This window comes from Chroicocephalus ridibundus, chromosome 1, assembly GCF_963924245.1.
Source record: "Chroicocephalus ridibundus chromosome 1, bChrRid1.1, whole genome shotgun sequence".
Classification (NCBI taxonomy): Eukaryota; Metazoa; Chordata; class Aves; order Charadriiformes; family Laridae; genus Chroicocephalus; species Chroicocephalus ridibundus.
The window spans coordinates 172,878,283-172,891,787 of record NC_086284.1 but is presented as its reverse complement, the minus strand read 5'-3'; the positions used below and the strand labels follow the sequence as shown (position 1 = coordinate 172,891,787).

Sequence of the window (13,505 nt, the reverse complement as noted above, 5' to 3'; positions counted from 1 at the left end):
GGGTAAAAATCTTAGCTTTGTAAATAATATCCGCAGGAGGTACTGAGCCACACGGAATGGTAAGGGAAATCGTAATAACGAGGCTGAGATGCTGGGATCACAGCAAAAATATTTGGTCACATACCACCTATTAAGGGAATAGCCTGTGCCAGTCCTGTGGCATTAGCACAATACGAACATCCTGAAGCAGAGTCATGATCAGCACATTCCCTTTGGCTCGCTATAGTGGAGTAAAAGGACAGGGCTGCACCAAAAACGTATGGGCTCATTTGCAGACAAAGCAGGGAGGATATTACAGCTTCTGGCAAGGCAATGAATGATGCAAGGCCAAGAAGGAGCAAACTAGACCACAGCGGGGAAAGAAACTATCTCAGAGCAAGCTTATGCTATTTTCCTGCCCTGACACAGTAGTTTAACAAATCCTCGGAGTGTCAGAAAGAAGCAGGCTGAGAAAGGTGACGGGAGGATACCAGAGATGCAGCATTAATTCAGTGTGATCGGTGACTCAGCCCCTGAGTTACTGATTGCCAAACATAACCCTGCACCTTCAGAGGATATGAACACACAGAAAGCTTTAAGAAAAGCAAAGGTACGTTAAAAGCATGCATGAGAAAGGCAAACACTGAGAAAATACGAATGAGAGAGAATGGCAAACACAGAGAAGGAAGCAACAGAAATGAAGGCAAATGTGCACAGAACGAGCAAGGGGTAGAGAGAAAAGTAAACACATAAGCAAAAAGTAGTGATTAAAAGAAAGGTTATCCCATAAATCTTTCTGGAGTTTTTCTTGAGCCTCTGAAGAAGGGATTCAGTTGTAACAATGATTTTACAACATGAAGCCAGAACGGAAATTAAAACCTGCTTTAATTAACAGCTGTACAAAATTCGTAACACTAAATCATAGACTTCTCTTCTTTACATTGTTTGTCTTTCACAGTTGCAGAAAAAATTCTAAAGATGCAAATGGAGAAGGGTCAAAATCTATGAAGCAAACAAAAAAGAAACCAAAAAAGATACATTTTTGGGGGGGGTGGGTTTTTGTTTGGTTTTTTGTTTTTGTTTTTTTTTATGAACGTTGGATGGTGACAACAGTGAAAATACTGTAACCTTGCTTTGTTATCACTCTACCAACTGTACCAGCTTTTCACATATGCAAATACTTATGCGTTACTGATTGACTGATGTGAGAGCAGGGGGAAACTCATTCTTTTGAAGTATTCTCTCTGCTCAGGATTACTGGGTTATGGTCAAGGTTTAGTTCAGCATGATTTCCCTTTACAAAATTTTGCAGTTTGCACCAACACTTCTTGTAGCCACTGGAATAAATTTCAGACAGCATAACCCAAAAGAAAAGAAAAATTAGTTTCTGTATTTTTCTAACACAGTGTCAACCTGAAATATGAACAGTGCCTGAAGAAAAATCATGTTGCACTTCTGAAGGAACTCCCCCACACATATGTAGGTATTTTCTGTTGCAAAAAATTGGCCATCTGAATTGGCCTAGCAAACTTCTAAGTCAGAACTCAAGTTAATGTCTTAAAAAATATTCTTGACAAAAACAAATACATCAAGTTGTTTTGTTGCTTCTTTAAAAAGCATAACAAAGCATCAGGTGACTAGATGTCCTGCTGAACAGCTAGCTTTGACAGGAGATTATTTTCCAGGGTCAGTGTTAAGTAATTAAAGATCTCTTTCAAAATTCCCCTGGGATTATTTCTATTGACTTAGAAAGCTATAAATGGGACCCCTGATTCTCCACCTCCACACTCAGTGGTTCACAGGAGGCTGCAATGTCAATAGAAGTGGAAAGGACTTCCCCTGAAACAAATGAGGACACGTGCCGGTTATTAAAGGACTGCATTAGGTAAATCTTTATAGACAAACATTGGGAGACTTCGGGAGTTCTAGCAAACAACAAAGTACCAAAAAGTACTATGTGTCTTTTTCTAATAACTGAGCTAGGAACCTACCTAGAACTGCTTCAAAATAAAAGCAAGCAAGCTGCCCTTCTCCTTCCCAACACTAAAGCCTTTAAAGCCTTTGAGATAATGAACTATAATCAAAACTGGTTTGTGTGTTATATCGCAGACTTTGATTAACTCAGGTTACAGTCACTTCCTACTACACAACGCCTTGTGCTGCTAGTTCTCCTGTCAAAACCACAGTCTATGACACCACCAAGGTCATCACAGTTGTTCTGAGTCTGCTCTGGTGCGAAGTGGAATGCCTCAGAAAAAAATGAGGAACTTACTTAAAAAAATTTTGCTCTGAACTTGGAAGAACTCCACTGCAGCAAGAAAAACTGCTCTCAGCTGGAACCAAAAGCTACTTTCAGCCACAAACAGCAGTCTTCCAGCAGCCTGAACAACACATAGCAAGGTAAGGAACATAATTCCAATAAGGTAGAAGTGAAACAAAGGTGAAGTTAATCTCCAACAGAGGTGATTAAGAAAGAAATATCCTAAGCTCTCGCAGACAGCAGCGGACTCCACTCCTTCAGGAGCTGCCATTGCAGTCAGCTCGTGCTAAAATGTCCTTCCTTCCTTCCTTCTTTCCTCCCATAAATGGGTGCTGTAGACCATTTTAATTCAAAAATTCTAATTAGCATATACAGTACAGCAGGTGCTCTAGCGAAATCATAGGCATCTGAATAAAAGCTTAAAGGACTTGGATTATCTTTTAGCAACAGAATAGGAGACTTTAATCAGGTCTGATATGCCTGGCACACACTGAGAGTTAATTAGGTTTAGCAGTAGTAATCATAATGGAAATGCTTGGGTTTATGGGGTTTGTTTTTTAATTTTCTATGTCAGCAGCAAGACCTGAGGAGAACTCAGCTTACTCTTTCAAGGTGATTTCTGTGCTACCTTGGGGCTCTGAGGATTTATCTTCCTCTGCTCTCTTCCGGTGGCCAAATTCCAGACTGTAGGTGTTACTGTCCATGGCTCTGCCTTTCGGATAATTACTTAAATGCATGGGTGTATCATAGCTGGAACATATTACCAGGTTAAAACAGAAACACAACATATTTACTGCTGTAAACTAGCATCCAAAGAACCCAATTTGCTTCAGGGAAAGCAAATATCTAAGAAACGGCATCTAAGAAAGGACGTGTCTGAATCGGGCCCTCCATCATGAACTCTTAAAAACCCTCTGCCCTGAGGAGCATGCTTTGTGTTTCTTTCTTTATTGCCAGTTGATATATGACCCAGTCCCAGAGACTTAAATCCCCTTGGCTTGGGCAAGGATTGCAGAATTATTCCCTCAGGTTGCATGTTGTTGTCCTGACAAATCATTAAAGCTGTTCATGACCCGAGGTGCTAATGTAGCTTCTCCGCATTTCCAGTAAACCAGTTTGCAATGTATTAATATAGGAAGCATTTGATCTCAAGTCAAATAACTTCATTTTCCGTCTTAGCCCAAACAACTGTTATTATCCTTCTGCACTGGAGAATCAAAACTTACCAACTTCCTTATTAAAAATAAATCCGTGTTTCAGCACAGAGGCACCAAAAGCAACCAGCCACACAAAAGGACAAAAAACAAGCATAGAGGCCAGAAAATATGAATGCAAGGGGTTTGAGCAGAAGGAGCTAAGCTACTTCCACACTAAGAACTGACCTCCCAGAAGAGACATTGAGTACTTGCATGATTAGACCAATGAAAGTGATTTCACTTTGGAATGAATTTATGACCCACTTTCAAATCCCTGAAGAAAACAGGGATTTAAAATGGGAAAGCTGAAAAGCCACAACAGCAGCAATGCAAACGTCTGCTCTTTTTCTCAGTCTTATAATAGTGTCACGGCCCTGATGTTAAAAAAAACCCCACAGTATGTCAGCAACGTCCTGGAGGCAATGGAAGTTATCAATCAGTAATGTGAAGTGGATTTAAGCAGCTTAATAGAGGGCAAAATTCAATTGATTAATGGTTGGGGAAGTACTCACTGACGTGGAGGTTTCAAGGAATTACCATCTGATTAAAATTCCATTTTAGAAATGAAGGGATATAGGATGCTAATCAGTCTAAACCACAGATTATTAGTGCCAGCTATTTGTAACAGCTGGGTCTATTGTGATAAAAACAAAACGTGACTCAATATTGGTGAGAGGGGGGAACATTTGTTTATTTTGAGAACTGGAGCGCATTAGATTAAACAACACACATGCACTAAGGTTGCTGGTCTCTGGCTGTCATTTAACACGTGAAAACCCAGTTGTCTTTTGATCAGCTTTGGTGGGCAAGGGAAAACCTGGATCTCTTCGGTCACCTACAATAACAGTAAGTTTTTTCATGTTCAGCAGAGCCACCTTGGGAGGCTCCAGAGTCCTCTACAGCACTTCAGACTAGGGTGCTTTGGGAACAAACGGGAATTTAGAGATCCTGCCAGCAAGACAGGCTGTAAGAATGTTTCTTTTAGAGACATTATGGTACGATAAAATCAGTGTCTATAGTTCTAAAAGACTTCTCCTTTTTCCTTCTTATTTCAGGTTGAACATATATTTGGGCTTGGAACTCAAAAACTCAAGGAAACCTTTAAGCAACAGTAGCTGAGATCTGCCTCATTGCGCTTATGTCCCCATAAAGTGGCAATCTCATGGGCTTGCTTGAGAAAGAAGACTTAAGGCAGTATTTCTCATCAGCTCCTAAATTAAGCAGACAATTACCATGCTGCAGGATTTATATCGTGGTTTTAGGAGCCTCAAATTTGAGCTTTTCCAAACCACATTTGTACTGTTTCTGGAATGCAGGGTCTTGTGCTTTCTGTGTTTTCTTTCAGCTCCACTATTGACAGCATTGGTTTGCTGTGGCATGGCTTCTAGTTATAAGTACAAAGAGCTGTGACATTTCAGAAGAAGATGTGTAAAGTCATACTGAAGATTTAAATCCTTTAACTGGAGCCAAACATCTGTTATCAATTGAAGTTGTGAGCACTGATCCAAATTTGGAGTTATTCTGGTGAATTAGGTCAATTTCTAAAGATTTATCAGGACAACCTCTAGGTAAGGAGATTTGGTTTGGTAAGAAAGAGGCAGAATACATGAATAACTCCTAATTTCCATGTATTTGATTCCCCTGGCAAGAATGGTGTTTGGCCCTGAAAAAAAGGGATTTCTAAATTATTTCTAACTATCTACATGTGGCATTAAAATAGACAAAGGTATTTAGCACTTATTATTTATTATTAATTTGTTGAAAAAACAAACAGTTCCCTGAGCTTGATGAATGTAAGTTCATTTGGAGGGGATATCAAATATGCAAAGGGAGAATTAAAAACAAACAAACAAGCAAACAAATTCCAGTCTGTTCCCTTCATCCAGTGAAGACCACTGGCATTCAGACCTCTATGTCTTAATTTAGGCAATCTTTCACCTCTGGAGCTGACCTCATGCTATGAAGCAGAAGATACCTGGGGCAAAAATGCACATCTGGCAGACTTGAAAAGGTTGAATTTTCCCGATGGGCTGGTGCATTCCTGCCCAAAATAAACTGAACTCCATAGAGCTAACAAATCACTGGGAGAAGGTCAGCAGTTCTTCAGATGTGCCTAACTTTGCAGCTCACATTTCCAGGTAAGGAGCAGTCCTTTTATGTAAGGGATAACTTATATTCACCTTGTTGCCGTGGGAGAGTTTCTGAATGGAGACTTCTCCTGATTTATACCCATCTCTCTGTCACCCACTGATACAGGCACGTGCCAGACCTTAAAGACCCACTAGAAAGAAAAGTACATGGTAGAGGTGTTTCAGCAGTTAGAGTGGAAGCTGGGTTTTAGCATACATTATTCAATGACACTAGATGGCAGAGCAGCTGTTTTGAATTAGTTAAAATGGCATCTTCCGAAGTGGTTTGCTGTTATTTTATTTTATCACATTAGAGTCTGAAATGGTGTTGACATATGTCTATGCTGGCTTTTGATTTTAATGAATTTCTTGGCTGAAGGCTGAGGTCAAAAGTATAATATGATCAAAATGAATTTTTCAATCTAGTCTAAGGGTGACAAAAGACTAAAAAAAGGGAACAGAAAGGACTAAAGGACTGTCCAGCAGCCATTTGGCCACATCAGCAGAATCTCTGTTCCTTTGACAAAGGAGGATATAAAAAACTGGGGTCTAAGAGAAGGCGTTGACTTGGGGAACTGGAAGATTTTGGACAAGACTCTGAAAGAAAAGTTCAGAGCGCTACAGAAAGGTGTCAGAAATTTGGGATTAGAAATAAAGAGTGCTAGGTCTGGGCTTCAAGACACAGAGATGCTTCCTTCAGCTCCCAGGGCCTGGCCAACGCCATGTGCCTGAGCAACAGGAGCCTCCTGAGTGCAGTGGGGCCCTCGTCTCAGAGCTACTCGCATGGATTTCTGCGTTCCCACCATCACCACTGCCAGCAGGCTGGTTCTCACCTCATAGTTATCATCCTGCAGGATAACTGCTCCTCGCACAAATCTATATCAAGCCTAGGCACTTGTCCACCATGACCTGTGGAAGGGTGGGCATGCTGCAGCTGTTTTCACCCTCCATATCCCACAGAAGCGTGATGTTTGCTAACGTGACCGACTGCTCACCCAACATTGCTTAAAACTGTTCACCTGTAAACACAGAAGTTTTACAGGAGATCTCATGACAGGGGATGAGATCAGTATTAACCCTCACTGAATTTCCAGGAACACTTACACATTCTCTAAAATAATATAATTTTTTGGGGAAAAAAAAATCTGGAAAGCAATAAAACTGTTCTTGTTACAGCACTTTTCACTCAAGGCTCTGTTTATAACTTATAAAGAAGGAGATGTACTGTATCCTTGCTGCCGTCAGACACAAGGCAGAAAGACATGACTGCAAGGAGCTAGTGACACGATGAGGAGCAGAGACTCCCAGATCCCTGCCCTACCCACTGGACCGTGCTGCTCGGTCATCACGTTGCAAACCCACTCTAAAGTGGAGCTAATGGGTGTAAAGTGTGTTCTTTAGAGCCACAAGGCAGAAGGCAGACTTCTACAGCAAAATGCACTTCATTTCCATCTTTCCCTCAAATCCAGCCAACCTGGAAGTGTTCAACAGAGCCATGTAAATAGCTCAAAAGATTTCCCGTCAGCACCAAAAAAAAAAAAAAAAAATCAATTCAAACAGCCTTGCACCCTCTTTCTGTCTCCTTCCCTCACAGAGGCAAGTGAGGGTATTTTACTGAAATGAGAGTTTGCAAGTATAAATTTCATAGAATCATTGAATGGTTAGAGTTGTAAGGGACCTTAAAGGTCACCCAGTTCCAACCCCCTGCCATGGGCAGGGACACCTCCCACTAGACCAGGCTGCTCAAAGCCCCATCCAGCCTGGCCTTGAACACCTCCAGGGATGGGGCATCCACAACTTTCCTGGGCAACCTGTTCCAGTGCCTCACCACCCTCACAGTAAAGAATTTCTTCCTAATATCTAAGCTAAATCTACGTCACAGAAGAGACAGAAATAAAACATGAGCGAGACTGCTTCTGCAACACTGTCCCATGAGATGAGGGCTGCCTGGGCTGGCCTTCTGATGTTTTGGGGTCAGATGGAGCATGAGCCAGAGCACAAAGGAGAATGCAGTTTGCAGAGGGTAATTGCTGTCCTTTGGCTCTGCACGTGGGGTTAGGGCTGTCACCCTTTCCCCTAGCAAGTGCTGCTGCCAGCAGAGAAGAGGATGTACTCTGCTGCCAGAACAGACTGCAGACACGCATCTGTAAACACAAGTTGTAAACATCACTTTGCACCTCTGCGAACTGGACAAAGCCCACAAAGAGGGCTGAAAGAATGAATTAACGAATTCAGAGAGATGCTGGCATGGGAGTTGCTATGGAAGCAAAAGGAAATATTTTTAGATTGTTCTTGCATCACATATTCTCCCACACAGAAACTCCCATTGCCTCAAATTACCTTTAGCGGGGAGTGAGAGAGGAGCATCTCCTCACTTCATCATCCATTCTGCCTGTTTTCTGAGCTGGTAGTGAGCCCATGTTGGACTTACATTGCAGTCCCCCGGGAACCTGAAAGTTATTAAAAGACAGAAAGATGTATGTGGCTGCTATACAGAGAAGGCATGAAAAATTTTTGTAATTTGAAATCCATGGCTGACTTCTCTGCATTTCTGTAATGAACGTTCATTTGCTTCTTTCTTCTGGAAGCGCACCTGACATAATATTAATTCAGATATACAGATCTCCTGTGCAAGGAAAAAAAGTGCATTAGTTAAGTTATATGCATTATGCAGAAGACAAACAGGCACATGTTTGTGCATAACTGGATGATTCCCTAGGGAGTAATTAGCATTTTGGCAGAGCAGCTTGCAACTATTTCTGCTCTTCTGCCAGAGAAATTTGATGGGGAGGAGTCTGTTTTGGTTACTAAAAAACAATTTATTGTATAATATTTTAGTATAGCTACCAGATACATTTCAAGGTAGATAAGCTAGCCAACTTTGATATTATCTTTCTACCAGTGACCTCCTCCCTCATATTCTCTTGCCAGTTTTAGTGACAGTTTTAAGATAAAATGTGAACCGGAAAAAAGAGTACTGCTAATGGAAGGTCTTTCTGAAGTATTGCTCCATTCTTGAAAACCTGTATTTTTAAGCAAACGTGTTATTTTCTCCTTAATGGTGTAACGCAACAATATTGATTCAATGTAGCATTAGGGAAAACACTCTTTCAGGACTGGCAAATACCACACTCAGAGGAAAGGACTCCTACAGAATCTCCACGCCAGTGGGTTGTGGGGCTGTACAAAGACGCACGTACAGTTGCCAGACTGCAGATAAGGATCACTTTCACAGAGCCTCTTCAGCAAGTCGCAGGATGGTGGGGAGAGAGCCTGAGACGTCCGGTTTGCACAAGTTCCTCTTTATAGTCACGCTAAGAAACGCTACGCCTCCGATAAGACTTCCCACAGCAGACATTTCTTCCTCGATCCAGTGCAGCGTGTTGAGAAGGTGCCACCAAGCACCCCGATGCAGCTGGGGGTAGGCGTTCTCAAAGCCTTAATGTTTGTTTTTACAACGGACTTCTTTAGCCAAAGAGGAGAGTAATGAAATAAATGTCACACGCCATGAAACGAATGGGGGATCCCACACTTGTTCTTTCATCCTGCAGCTGTACGTCATACCAGCCCTCTTCCCCCATCCCACAGGAGACAGAGGAGATGCTGAAGCAGCACACAGGCGCCTGCAATTTCTGTGTTTCCTACGAGACTGGGAAGGCTCCCGACATCCCTTCCATACTGACAGAAGTACCACCACCCACCCCGCCAACGGCAGTGAGAAACGCCAGAGCAGTAGGCTGGAAGTGGAGGATCAGTTCCAGCAACAAACAGGCTGCACTGGAAGGAAACCCCTCGGGAGGAGGGGAGCAGCCCTGTGACGAGGGGCAAGCGAGGTTCAGGAAGAGAGCTGCTGATAGATATCCAGTGAGACCAGTCCCATCCATTCATCTGTCAGGAGACTTCAGTTGTTTACCATGGCCTCATCCTCATCGTGTCAACCAGTGTGCTTTATTAATAGGGTGAATTAGCTTGCAGCTCTCAATAAATTACTGGCTGACATTATGTTTTGCCTGCTTTTGATTTGATATAAGGAGGGAGATGCAACAGTAATCACCGAAAGGAGTGGATATCACCATCCATCACATGACAAGGTGATTAATGGTACTGCTTTGACCTCTGCCAGTTAGCCCTAGTCAGGAAACAGAAAAGCAGCTTCTCTCTGCAGCCCTTCCTGGGCCAAACGTTCTCTAGAGCTGCCTCTGTGCATGAGGGGAAGGAGGCCTGATGTGGCCTCCATAGCTGGGAGGAGGGAGAACAAACGGGCTCCACCTCAAGATCAAAGATCTTTCCCAAGGGAGCAGAAGTCCTTAAAGCTTTCCTGTACCTTGGTAGGAAGGAGGAATGTTTAGAAAGGGATGGTTTGTACCTGGTGCCTCTTGTACTTTACAGTTCTGAAGCATGGTGTACAAATCTGGGGCTACACTTTTTGAATGCAAATGACTTTCAGTTTGAAAGCAGGGTTTAGGGTTACCCTTATGGTACGTGCTGCCTCTCCAGGGACGATTTGCTAAAACACGTGGAAAGCTTTGCACAGCCTCTCCCTGCATATTAGTGAAAATGTGTTCCTCTGCTCAGGCCCCTTTTTTCAACAGGCTATTTGCTGCCTCAGGTTCTAATGGCTATACCTTCCCTCACTGCTTTATGAATCTTAATATTTTCTCTTCCAATTACACTTTAAAAGCAGAGCTAAATCCCCCTTATGCAGCTCAGGAAAAGCCCACTGCCCTGGTGTCACAGGCTTGAGACAGGCAGAGTTCCAACCAGGCTGAGCCATGTTTGAAGAAAATATTCAACAAATCATCTCCCCTCACTGAGGGTGGAAAGCATGAAACCCAGATGGGCAAAACAGCTTTGTTTGTAGCAACTTAACTTGAGACAGCAATTATCAGTCCAAAACCAAGACAGGATAATGGGCATAGTAATTTGAGACTAGTTGGTAGGCCAGGGGGAGAGGTACAAGAAACAAAAGAAAACTAGAGGAGATGGTTCTGCAGCATGAAAAGCTTGGCTTGGATGCTGGGAAAGTATGAGATCTGAAGCAGTGAGACCGATCTGGAGAACAAATAGATTCAAATGAATGGTTTAGCAGTGACTGGGAAGGGAGCCCCCAGCAAAAAAGGGATTTTATCAAAACTCTCAAAAAGTTTGCAGCAGCAAAGTCAGTAAGTAATGATGTTTTATTCTGCAGACACCTGGGTTGGGCAATGGCCACTCGGGTGATTAATCAGGTGAGAAACTTAATCCACCTACTTAGGCCATGGAAGCTGGGAACACTGTAGTACTGCCAAGGATAGTATTGCTGCGTAAAGTGTTTGTTCAACTCAGAAAAAGGCTGCATTGTTCTAGAAATAAAGAGCATGTTGTCCATCGCTCTACTGCAGTACTCTGTTGTACCTTTCTCACAGCCACATCACGGAAGTAAAAATGGATCCTGCCTGGGAGGTATTTGTCCTCGAAACACTCCGGGAAGAAAGGGAAGAGACCCTTCAGATATAGGATGTGTGAGAGAGCACAACATAGTGCGGCAGTGCCCGTTCCTGGGGCTAAGTCCTTGCCTCCTTGGGAGGGTGTTTGTGCTTACAAGAGGCAGCACAAATCACCTCAGGTAAGTAAGGGTAAGTAAAGTCACCACAGGTAAGTAAAACAGGACATGGGTTTGCATCTGCTAACCACATCGCACACATTTACTCAGTTCCTTCTGCATCCCTTACCTAATGCAGGTGGGACAAAGCCCCAACAAAACTGCCCTGAATGAAGGAGCACAGTGTGGTGGAAGCTGTAGTGTGCATAGATCATCATCTGATATCCATGTTTCCAGTGCAAGTCCTGCAGCTCTGTAGTCGAAGGACAAGACTAGGGTGGTGTGGGAGGCACAGTGGATCTGCCTGTGCTCGGCCGGCCCATGGTTACCCAGGGACAGCATGAACTGAGGCAGTAATGGCAATAGGGTTAGGGCAGCAAACCAAGGGCTCATCTTCCTCGTTGTAACATGATCCAAATAATTCTACTTGTGTTACATTTTTTTAAACAATGTTGGGCTTCAGTGGGGCTTTTGGAGATGGCTGAAGAATACTGGTAGAACACATAGGGCTGGGATATGCGTTGTACAAAGCGTTTTAGCAGAGAGGATCAGCTGTGCCAGTGCAGACAGAAAAGAAAGGAGTAAGATAGTAAGACAAAAGAAATACAAATTTTCTGGCTTCAAATGATGGCCATTGGGTTTTTTTTTGCCTTGCTTACTGCTAGCTCTCTTCCCAGCTGGCTCTGTGATAATTGCTTTCTCTATTCACCTCATCACTCACTGTGTAGTAGGTATTATATCAAATAAAATTGTCTGCAGTTGAAGACCCAGATTCTCCTGTTTTTATTGTTGTTAGGAAGTTAGTGTCAGTAATGGTTCATTGCCCAGTTTATCTGCCTCAGTGATCTTTCCTTGACTGAAGTGAAAACTTTTGTTATAAACTTTCATTTCTATTCCTTCACCTTAGTATCATGTGCTGAAAAGGACTCCATGGCTGTTACAGACATTCAAAGGTAGATCTCATTAAAGATACTGTTAACCATTCTTAAGAATAGGACAGTGATTAAGAAACTTTGCTTCACTTTACAGGCTTTTAAAAATCTCTCGTCTACATTAAAATTAGAAATGGATTTCTCCCCGTCATAGATGATGGTCTTAACATTGTTTTGTTGCCTATTGTATATACATTCCTAGTTAAACAAAAGCATACACATATTTTTATGTTACGTCAAACTGATAAATAAGGCATTTAGGACAACATTCAGATCATCCAAGCTGGGATTGCATCACCGTTTAGGCCTATTGATCCTAAACAGCAGATGTGGAAAGCCTTCCCACTGGCACTGCTTTACATCAGTCATGTTTACAACTCATAGGGGAACTCCAGACTGAGCCTTGGAGCTCTCGGGAGGACACAAGGTTTAGCCACTTGGGTGCAATTACCCACACGTGATGAGCCTGGCACTCAGTCTAGCATTTAGGCAAAAACCGTGATTCCTGAGGAGGTACGTTCTGTGTAGACTTAAGCCGGTGACCACGACACAGAACCCCAGAGCTACAGTTAATCTGAGTAGCATTCAGCTTCAGATTAAGACCCCTGAATGTGGGTGCCTACTTGTGTGTCCCATCATACTCAGCAGATATTCAGTCATATAGGCAATAGGTGCAGGAGAGTGATTTAGCTAACCAAAATTTGACACTCATGGATGGACTGAGCTACCCAGATGCAGAAGTCCAGTGCTATTTTGGTTGCTGTGGGATATCCTCCTCGGCCTTTAGCTGCCGCTCCAGGATATGAGGATCTCCTGTAAATCATAGGTTGTTTCTGCCAGCCCTCTGCAGACACTTCCGATGCTCTGAGGATCCCAAGTGGCTTTGTGTGGGCAACTGAATTGCAGCGCTAATGGCTGGTTAGCTGAATATCTCTCTCAGCTCCAGTGAGACTGGACTGATTAGATCTACCCTGACTGTAATGGGACTGTAGATGCAGCTACTTAAATCTCAAACCGAACCCACCACTTCATTAACAAAACCAAGTGCCGATGGCAATATCCACTTGTACATAATTAATTATTGGTCAGTACAGTCATTCAGGGAATTGGAGACTTGATGCAAAGCTTTATCTAAACCCAGGAGACAGACTCATAGCCTCTGTATCTTAAGAGTGTATCCAAACTACTATGCTATATACTACCCCAAGGGCAGGACTGACATCTCCCTCCCTTTAGGCTGAAGAGCCCCGTGCAGCTGGGGGAAATAGTAAGAAAATGTGTAAAAAGGAACCTGCCTGTGAGGTCTTGCAACCATGGCTGCGTAGGATCTGTCTCATGGATTTTTATTTCCCCAGGACTTTCTAAAGTAAAAGACACGGGCCCAGGTCCATCTCCGAAAGCTGGCTAGAGGTCCCAACCAGCAGGTTA

At 43.0% G+C, this 13,505-nt stretch overlaps 1 long non-coding RNA gene across 1 annotated transcript; it reads left to right on the top strand.

Moving 5' to 3' along the window:
- The first annotated feature begins 2,127 nt into the window (after positions 1-2,127).
- On the top strand, positions 2,128-6,636 carry LOC134510675 (uncharacterized). The gene is made up of 3 exons (XR_010069685.1): positions 2,128-2,379; positions 4,491-5,003; positions 5,362-6,636. It is a non-coding gene; the product is annotated as an uncharacterized LOC134510675 (long non-coding RNA).
- The last annotated feature ends 6,869 nt before the right edge of the window (positions 6,637-13,505 follow it).